Here is a 9,821-nt window from a genome sequence, read left to right as displayed (position 1 = left end):
AAATTTCTCTTTAAGATAGTAGACCCAACAATATTTGTTGTAGCCGTCGATGAAAGTTAGGTAGTAAAGAGAACCATTGATGCTGCGGGTCTATGCATAAGCACATACATATGACGTATGTATCAAGTTAAGAATACCTCTTGCTTGAGAGGTGCTTCTACCAAAGTTGGTTCTCTTTTGTTTACTGAAGCAACATGCTTCACAAACTTTTCCAAGAAACTGTAGCTTAGGAATTCCAATTGCCATATTTTTATTTCTTAGATGCATCAAGCTTTTAAATTCACATGTCCATGTCTCTTGTGCCATATTGTAGAAAGAGGCATCACTTGTGCTGAGTTGACATGTCGTGCAGATCTGGTATTGAATCTAGCATTCTAAATAGGCATCCTTCCTTGACTGCTTTTCCTACTAGTAGCCGATATCCTTTGGATTTATCTCTGAATGTGCATTTATCTCCATTGAAGATGATGCGATAATTGTGTTTCATCACTTGCCCAACCAACAAGAGGTTTTTGCTGAACTTCAGAATAGAGAGTACATCTTTTACCAATCCTTTTGTACCAACGAAATTGCTTGTAGGGATTATGCATTTCCCTTGAATTAGATTCGGTGTGTTATCTATCATGTAGATGTCATTCTTTTGTCCTTATAATGGTTTCATCTCTATGAACCATTCTTGATGCTTTGTCATGTGAGATGATGCACTGCTGTCAATATACCAGTAGGGATCTTGATATGATTGATCGACTTGATAACTGCATTCTCCTTTTTGAATTGCAATCAATGTCAAGATACACTATATCAGTCTTCTACATATCCTCACTTGCAAGAAACATATTCTGAGGTCCATTGGCATAATGGCTGTGACTTGAATGTCCATTGCAATGATTTTCTCTTCCATGGAAATTCCCTCGATTGCTGCTGGATTGACCTCCTTGGTCATACTGCTTCTGGCGGGGCAATCCTTTTCATAGTGTCTAAACTTATGATAGTAGTGTACTAATGTTTGACACACTGGTGGATGCATTCCCTCTTCGTTGAAATCTTTCTCAATTGGAATGATTTCCTCTTGGATGTTGATGCTAATTCTGTTGTTGCTGATCTCGAGATTGATGATGATGGCCACTCCGTTGAGATTCTCTGTCTCTGCCTCTGCCTCTACCTCTTCCCTTACCTCTATCTGAAGCTGTGAATGATTGATCATTGGAATGACCTTTGCATGCTTAAATGGCCTGAGTCTTTAGTTCTTTAGCAAAGTAATGACTGTAGCTCTTCTAGCTTTGGAATTTGTCATTGAATGGAAATACTTTGGACTAGATTCTCATATCCCTCTCCTAGTCCATTCAAAATGACTTGAACCATTTTTGTGGGATTCAGTCTCTCTTGCTGCTATGAGTGACTATTGTAATCCTTGATTCTGAGTACGTAAGCATGACTAATTGCATTATTGTTGCGAAAACTCTGGTTGATCTGGTTTCTCAATTCGAGAATCCTATATGTGCTCTTAAATTCATAAAGAGCTGCAAACCTATCCCATGCTTCTTTCAATGTCTTCACTGTATTGAGGTGTCCAAGCATGACATCTTGCATGTTTTTTTTGATAAAATGATATGCATAGTTGTCTTTCTTTTCCCATTCTACTTGTCATTGGGCCCATGGCAGGGTCTACTATAGGTGTGGACACTGCCGGTGTAGGTGTAGACTTGTGCTATGGCAATGGTGGGAGTTGATGTTGAACCGTTAGATGATCTAGGTGTAGACCCATCGACATACTCCCATTTGTCTTGAAGTACAAGAATGAGAAATAGTGGTGTGGCTGATGATTCTATAATTGGGTAGGCTTGCATGCCGGTGATTATTTTTAGAGCAAGACAAGCAATCTTGTCCCAATCACCGTGGTGTCCTCACCTTTAATGAGAAGGCCAAATTTTACTATTTTTAAAGGCCTACTAATGAAGCTTTGCATGGCAAAGAATGTCTACAAAATAGAGCACTGCCTGGCAGCCAAGTATGTGCTTAGTTGGCAGCTTGAATTTTGATTAATTGAGATGGCTGATGATTATTTGGATGGCACCATCGGGCCTCTTGTCACCATGGTGGCTCAGATTTTTGTTAATTTAAGGTGGCTTATTAATATGGTTCAAGATTATTTGGATGGCACCATCAGGCCTCAAGTTATAGAAGCAGTGGCTTGAATTTTGGTTAATTTAAGGTGTCTCATTAATATAAGAGTGCTATTGTTATTATTTAACCATGGCCTCAAACATGGAGGATCTATGCTCTCATTTTCCTCTGCTCTACTAATTTTCTCCATGCTCCCTCCTCCAGATCTCATTTGCCCTTGCTCTACTACTTTGCTCCATGCTCCCTCCTCTAGCTCTCATCTGCTCATCTACTCCTACTCATTTGCTCCATTGCTCACCCACTCTTTTCACCATGGCAGGAACCACAAGAAATGTAGCCAACAATACTACCCCCCCCCCCCGGAAACAATGTGATCCTTTTATGCTTTCTCATACAAGGTCATCGTGTTGCACTCACCAGGATTTGAGCTGCCTACTCTTTTGCAATGTCTTCATAATCTCCATCGATTCCACAACATCTCTAGGTCATCACCTTGCATGTCATGCATGTAGCTAGCCTCTTTATGGCTGTGTTCTATGGATTCCTTGAAGATGATGACAAAGGGATAAATTTTTTTAGGGTAGATCTTTCTCATGTTATTAGGGGGCTGAATTTTGAGTCCTGCATTTGTAAACGGTATTTAGCCTCTCTATCAACCTCTCCCTGTCTCCTCCGTCGGCTCCCCAAAAATTCAAACACAGTAAGCTGGGTTGCCCTCTTTGAATACGTTAATGTATAGTATTCTATCAGCAATTGGGAAAACATAATTTTAGAGGAGTTTTACAAATATCCTCTTTGCAACTTTTGCTCACCAAGGCTTATACCCACTCAGCAATAGCTTAGTGGTTATCCTGCAATTATTGAGTTGTTATAAATGTGTCTCTTTTGTTCAATTTTTCTCCATGAGGCTCTCAGCAATTGCTGAGTTGTTACTTTTTATAAACTATCCTTTGATGTATATGTAATCTCTTTTGTGCAATTTTTGCTCAATGAGGCTCTTAGTAATTGTTGAGTTGTAAGAAATTTTCTTTGTACGTAATCTCATTGTTTAACTTTTGCTCTCAGCAATGGCTGAGTTGTTATACTTGCTAGGTATAGTCTCTTTTAAGTTTCAACTTTAATATAGATAATACTATTAATGCAATCGTTGTTGGTAGTAGTCATTGCTGGTTGCAATCGTTGTACAAGGAGAATACATTTTCTTTGGTTTTAGTATTAACTACAAGTTGGCCTGAAATGATAGGAAAAGTTGGTCATCAGTGGATCTTAGTGCTTACATGTAGTTAGACACCACACAAGAAGTAATTACAAAGTGAAAAATATATGTATGCCAAAATGTTTATGCAATCAGGAAAAGAACATAGAAGGTAGCAAGAAACATCAATGACAAACACTTCACATCAAATTCATGTATTTACACATTTCAAAAAGCTTTTCATTTGAAAATGAAACAAGAATTTCCACATAAGCCACAAAATGGAGATGACATGAGAAAGTAGTGCATTACATGGTAAATTCAATCGTTGTTGCTACATGTAATGCTAAATTGTTTAGATAGGCACCACATATAGCATAGTACAACTTTGTGAACCTTAAGAAGATTTTTTCCTGTAATGATAATGGCATTGAATTGTACGAGGTCACTCCTAGATAACTTATTGAATAGAACACAATATCTTAGGACATAAGAATAGAGCAATAAAATACTATAAGTAAACTCACCTCTTGAATGGAGAAACAAAAACATATATTACCCACACATTTATAGTTTGAGTAATATAGCAGCAGACTAAATTTTATTGGCTATCCATATTGTCACTTTGAAGAGAAAGTAAAGAACATCAAAATTTTCTATCCATCTATATACTATTAGATAGAAAACAAGAGCTACTAAATGAAGTATTTGTTGCATTGTTGCATTAACTACATAGATAATTATTCTTGATGTGGCGACTATTGCATTGTTGTAGTAACTATAATTTTTTGATGCACAGCTAAATTAACTCACATGAATAAGGACTTATACTCTATTAACCATTGCATTATTAAATGGGTTATTTGTTGCAATGCTATACTAAATGGCATTAATATGAAATTATGTTGTAGTAACTAATGCACTGCTGTAGTAACTTTAATTTTCTTCCAATTTATTGGCATCCGTATTGCTTAGCATTGGATTTCCATCTGTAAAACACTACCATGAGAACCAAAACAAGCCACACCCCACAAACAATGAACAATGACAATGGGATGACAATGTTTTCCTCCCATTGGGAACTTGAATACAAGTCACCAAAAAGAAGAATAAGCAATCATGGACTCTCTAAAAGGGGGCCAAATGTAAACAAAACGATCACATTCCATAAACTAATATTTCCCTCTTAACAAAAAGTAAGAACTTGCTTCTAATTGACAAAACCTTACACCATTGAGTAACAGTGAAAGTTGTAATGATAAAGATAATCTTATCTTTATGTTAAGACAAATCATACTTACCATTGACAATGATTAATATCTAATCAATAGAGAAGTTTCTCAAAGCTACCTTGAGAATGTAAGCTTCCATGTCTTCTTCCTACAATAACATGAAAACACAACATAGACTCAAAGAGATATCAATATTGGAGAAAATGCGAACAATTATGCACACATTCTATAATACAATAAAAGCTCTATAAAAGCAAAGGATTGCTTTACTTACATTATTGACATTCACCACATATGATTTTGCCAACTTTAAAAATTCATTGAAGGCTTCTTCATTGCTTGGGTCAAGTTCATAGGATGTTAGCCTTTGGATCATGTGTCAAATTGGCTTGAGATATCACAGAATCAAGACTAACCATTTTATGATCTGTCAAGTCATATGTGAATTTTCTTGAGCTTTCTCAACTGCAACCTTTTCTATTATAGCAATGTAGTAACAACTCTACTTGAGATGGTTTATCCTAACAAAACGGTTGGGTACCAATATTCAACCCATCGGTTTTTAGTTCTCTTCTTCATTCTTTGCACACGTCCCCAATACTACATGCCCTTTCTTTGCAACCTTGTTTTGGAACTTCCATTCCGTTTTGGCTTGTTAGAGCACAAAACCTCATTTGAGAAAATATTACACAATCTAATCCAAGCCAAGCATCATAAGGTGTTTCCAAAGTATGTCTTTTTCTTTCAAGTGGTCATGAGCTCCACTCTGGACCCATGCTAGTACATCCTTAGAAACCCTTGTATTTTCATCCAAAAGACTAACCAATGTGCTATTGTATATATATGCTAGCTTTGATGAGGCTGCAAAAGGAGGCGAGCGAAAGTAGATAATGCACTCTTTCTTTTCATGTCCCAAGCATTCATCAACAATCTCATCTAGACAATGTTTTAGCTCGCTTTGCACTATAGCATCATCTAAATAATTGGGAGATGATAAGTCATCATATTGGTCTCTAAAATCATCCTTATCAACCTCTTGAGCTTCCATGTCAACCCTTAGACATCTAAAATCAACATAGTCCATCATGATTACTATCATTAACATACTTGGTGCAAATACCAAATCTTTCTTTTATATTTCGAAGGCTCAGTCCACCATCCATTCTTATATATTCCAATCTCAATTGTCAATCCAATTTTCATACACAAAAATTTTGCTTTTTTGGCCCCTCATCAGGTGCATTCACTAAGACATTATCTAGATTAGAAGAGTCTATGTATCCCAAATATTCTGAGAATCAGTGTTAGAATCAGCTCCTTTAACTTCCTTTTCAAATTTTGTTCAAATGTTTCCTTGATTTGAATGAGCGTTTGGAAATACTAGTCCATTATTAGATGCTTCAAGCTATTCATAGTACTTACACTTTCCACCACATCACATCCATCATATGTTCATTCATTTCTTATCATACCACCCATCTTACTAAAGCATTTTTTAGATGCATCTAAACCTAATATGTGAAATGGTATTTCAAAATTGGAATACCATTCACTGTAGAACTTGACAAGTAGAACAACATCGTGAGATAAGAAATTTGAATATCCCAAAAAGATTCCCCACAAATAAAATTCCTCTTTAATGTAAGCTCAGGATGAGTTCAAGATGATGGTGAATTCAAATTCTCCACAATTGATAAAGGATAAATTTCTTATGTAACTTTTGTTCTTGAATAAATATCCAATTTTGAAGATAGAAACATGTCAATGTAGCTACATGCTAGTGGTGGGCATATTTCCATACCAAGTGTTCTTTTAAAAACACCAATGAGACCCAATCTCAACTCTCTCAAGCAAATTGAAGCTTTATAGAGGCAATCCATTGTGTTGCATTCCAATTTTATCTACATTATTTAATTCTTTTAACAATTTCTTGGCGTTATGAATGAAGCTTTGGTCATGCAAATTCATCACACACAAGTCCATCTTTCCAAAAATCCACCCATCGCAAGGAATAGAAAGCCTTTGAACTTTGACATGAGTACCATAATAATCCTCTAATGGACCTTTCATCTTCATGGATCTCTGTAGGAAGTGTGCCCTAAGTTTGGACCCACAATGTCTCAAATGCTTATTCCAAAGAGAATCCACTTTAGTCCATTGTACTTTCACAAAATCATTGTCAAACTTGTTTTGCATGAGAAGTATAGTTCTTGGCAGCTTAATATGAAAAAGATTAGCAATTAATACTCTTGCATAATCTTTGCATAATGACTAGTGTTCACCAAAAACCAAGGTTCAATGTCAAGTGAATTGTTAAGTCTTGAAAAACACCTTGAAATTTTGGGAGAAAAGGTTTTGGAATTCATGATTTTGAGGCTATTTAAGTTATGTTTTATTGAAAAAACTTGCAAAATCGTGAAAAAGTCATTTGAAGTTAAAGTAATGATCAATGATGTGATCTTCAAAAGCATTCACAATTGTATGATAACCCTCCTTATCATTACCAACCTCAATAATAAAATTAGATTTGCAATGGTGGTGATCATTTCTTCCCCCACAAAATCCCAATAAGATATCATCTCTAGGAACCCACCTAACCATTTCCTTAATAGAGTTTCATCCTCTGCAAACCATAGTAGGAATTGAACCAAGACTTAATCCATGTTTTTCCATCATACCTTCATTTATCTTAGCTACATACCTAAAAACATATTCTCTTTCTCCCACCTTGTACACAAAATCTTTTCTTGCAGCATGACAAGTTTTATCTATTGATGGACCACCTAAGTTACTTCCTTAAAAAGAATGTAAGCTAGTAGTCCATCCCAAAATTAAATAGCCCCACACAATTCCTTACTATGCTTAAAATATATTTTTCCTTTTTTTGCACAATTTATGTTCGGGTCAATGCACGATTAGGTGTAGCTAGTTGCAAAACTATTTTGGGGGTACTTTTGGGGTTAAGACAACCACTACTACACATGGATCCTATTGCGACGTTCATGTACCGACATTTAGCGTGCGTGGGGCACTAATCATCGGTATGAAAAGTGCATCCCATTAAGCGTCGCTATATAGCGACGTTAGGCAAACGTCGCTATATAGCGACTATTACAAAAGTCACTATATAGCGACTTTTAAATGTCGTGTATAGCAAATTGTAGTTGTGTTTATAGTTTTTGACACAACATCATCTACATGGTTTTACATGTACTAGGTACTCCTGTATGATCCACAGATGGATCACGAGGTTAAAAGTAAAATTATCTCCTATTGCCTCATTCATTACATCACATTAGTCACTTTTTTTCCTTTTTATTTTTGGGTTATAAGGTTTTCTTAAACAAATAAATAGAAACAAACAAACAAAAAATGCATGTGTGCTTCTTTGTGTATGTGTGTTTAAAAAGTAAAACCTATAAACAACATGGCACACGATGCTCAAATAAGGGTGGATAATATACTTATCATCTTATGGGTGTACATAAAATCTGTATACAATTGGTAAAAAGTGTCGAATTCGTCAAGTTGTCTAGGCTCCAAGGTCAGGGTCCACTTACCTATACCACCATCCAAGAGAAACTATATGTTAAAACAACATAGCTTCAAGTGGGTAGATAGGTAATGCCCGTTAACCCCAACTTGTTATTACTTTTACCAAAGAATAAAAACTACTCTACAGATTCTAAAGTGATAAATAATAAAGTATGACAATATAAAGATTATGAAAAAGGATGGTAGTGATTATTGTGAAAATAAAAGTTATTAATTTGAAATATCCCAAGGGATGACCAAACAATTAAAGTGAAACTATTTCTAAGGGAGGTATTCCCTGCCATGTAGAATTAGTGGCCACAACCTTAGAGATCATGAAGGGGGTTATCCACACCCAAGAGCCTCAATTATGTGACAATTAATTACCTAAAGAAGGAACCAAATTAAAGGAGACAAAAGAAGGGAAATGAAGAAGGAAAACACTTAAGGAAAATTAAGATGGGAAATTTTTGGAAAACTACAAAATCATAGGAAGGGAAAACATATAGCTAACCAAACATTAAATAAGTAACAATATGACACAATTTGAAAGAATAAAAACTAAGAGAATGACACAATTTAAAAGACTAAATTTTACTACCAATGGAGAGGAACTGCATCCAATGAAGAAATAATGAGAAAAGACATGAAAAAGGAAATAACAAGTGTGGAGCTAATTAGCCAAAAATTTAAACATAAGAAGGAGATAAAGAAAATTAGCAAAAGTAAATTATTTCAATTTATTTAGAAAAATTAATACAAACATGGAAAAACTATACATAGCTATTGAAATGAAGAGAATTTTAAATATATAAAGGGAGTTTTTAAACATAAAGAGGAAATTTAGAGATAAAGAAAATAATTATAAAAGGGAACAAAATATAAATATAAGGACATCAGGGAATCTAGAGATGATGAATAGACTAAGGTTCTTTTATAGGATGATGACAGTGAGTGAGTGAGTGTGTGTATGTGTGTAGAATCTCGATTTGAAAAAAGTAGAACACTAGTTGATGATATATAAAGACATCATGAGGCAATAAACCTGAGAGGACGAAGAAGCCAAAATGGAATTTCATGCATAGAAACCAAATAACCTGAATAACTAATGGGATTAGAAAAGGTTAGATTAAAAAAACCCAAGCGCTATGCATTTGAAAACCCCACGAGTAGGTCAAAGAAACAAAGGGGGGGTAGGACCTAATGAGAGAAGCAAAGTACAGTAGTTAGAATATTAATTAGTCTTATATAAGACTAGCTGATAGAGAGAAGTGAAAAAAAACATCTCTCATCCGTCGTCCTTATTCTACAATAGAAGTGACCATTAACTGCATCTTAAATACAAAAATTTCCAAAATCACCCGCTAGTAAGGTAGCCCATCATGCAGCACATAGATTCGCTGGGGAGCCACCCCACTCTTAAATAGCAAAGGCCCACAAAATAGAGCAGCCTTTGTAGGGCCAAAAAGTTCATTTTGGTTGCCGTGTGCATGAAAGTGCATATGCACGAAAACTCATGAAAGATAAGAGGCAATCACTGGGTACAATCTCCCCCCTCGAGGTGTGTGGCTCGTGATCCCACACCAAGAGTATTTATAATATTTCAATAAGCACATGAGCCATAGATACAAAGTCATGTATTCATCTCTTGATCATCCCTTTTCCATACTTTTCTCTTGAGCATCCTTTTACCTTACTTTTCTCTATGTCACTCCTTTTCTCACGTACTCATCCAA

Source organism: Dipteris shenzhenensis, chromosome 10 (genome assembly GCF_047967505.1).
Source record: "Dipteris shenzhenensis isolate YYH24624 ecotype China chromosome 10, Dip_SZ_1.0, whole genome shotgun sequence".
In the NCBI taxonomy this organism is placed as follows: Eukaryota; Viridiplantae; Streptophyta; class Polypodiopsida; order Gleicheniales; family Dipteridaceae; genus Dipteris; species Dipteris shenzhenensis.
Note: the sequence above shows the minus strand (reverse complement) of the source record.